Here is a 1,461-nt window from a genome sequence, read left to right as displayed (position 1 = left end):
CAGTCTTCAGTGTCACATGATCCTTCAGAAATCATTCTAATATGCTGATTTGCTGCTCAAGAAACATCATTTCTGATTATTAATATTCTAATATGTGGAGTTGTTAAGGATGCTAAAGTTCAGCGAGGGGTGAAAGGAATCTGTATATTTTTGGTAGTTTTGCATTAATCATGTTTATACACTGCCTCGTCTACTTTTAACTGCATGCAGTTTTCGCTGTGTGGCGACTGCTGGATTGACGTCAGATCTCCACAAACCCTTGCAATGTACTGTAAATAGGATTGGGTTTTGTCCCTGCAACACCCAGCTTACTCACTGCCTCCCTTCCTCGTCTGTGTGTGGAGCCACAGGACCCAAAAACACAAAACTTTTTACAATTCACAAATACAATTTACAATAATGCACTGCAATTGTTACAGGGCAGTACAACTTTTTAAAAGCATCCTGAAAACAATATCAAAAATTGAATCAAATAAAAAAGGTTATGAGCAGCTACTGTAATAGTTCTGTTTATGGACTCTTATGTTGTGTTTCTAGTGTTTTCTTTCTGTGTTTAGTTCCTGTTCCCTTTGTTCCGGTTGCTAAATTGTTATGTCTTTCTATGGTTACTCATTGGTTCATTCATTACATTCACGTGTCTTGTTGTGCTCCTCATTTAGCCATGTATTTAAGCCATCAGTTTGGTTCTTCTCTTTTTCCTATATTGTCTTTACATTATAGGCCTGTTTACACCTGGTCACTTCATGCGTTTTGTCTGATCGGATAGCTATCCGATCGTGAAAAGACCAGGTGTAAAGTCCCTCCGAAACGCATTCGAGACGGATATAAATCCGATCACTCAGGTGTTCTGGGCTGCATTCCAGACGAAACTGGGCCAGTGTAAATGCATCCGGTTGTTGAAACCACATATGTAAATTTTACTCCTCCCAAAATGTTAATCACAAGCATTCTAAATTAAAACTTATCATTGACAGAAACAGTCAGCTCTGCTGCCTTTTCTTTTGCATTTAAATCTTTATTACAAGCAATCCTGCTGTTAATAAATAACTTTGTTTTCCTACCTCTACGAGTGCCATCTATTATTGCCTTGTTTATCTAGAAGTGCTCTTTTCCTTTAAACCTAGCCAAAAACCCATATGGGCCTGAAAGTAAGACGCAGACGGTCAACACACAATCATCTTCATTAAAAGTAGTAAGACAAATTATCTTTCCAGTGCTGATGCTGCGCGCTCTCCTGATAAATGAGCTGATAATTAATAAAATGCAGCGCTTATCTTTTGATTTCATTGACGTGAGCGCCGTTAAATTTAAATATAGCGCGGGAATTGAAGATCGGATTTAAATCCGCTTTAGGACGACACATTTATGTGGCCAAGTGTAAATGGAAACGTTTTAACAAATCAGATAGATATCCGATCAGCGAAATGTGTTGACAGTGAAACACAGTAGAATTTAATTATA

This window comes from Sinocyclocheilus anshuiensis, unplaced genomic scaffold (genome assembly GCF_001515605.1).
Source record: "Sinocyclocheilus anshuiensis isolate Anshui unplaced genomic scaffold, SAMN03320099.WGS_v1.1 scaffold181, whole genome shotgun sequence".
Lineage (NCBI taxonomy): Eukaryota > Metazoa > Chordata > Actinopteri > Cypriniformes > Cyprinidae > Sinocyclocheilus > Sinocyclocheilus anshuiensis.
This window is presented reverse-complemented; position numbering follows the sequence as displayed.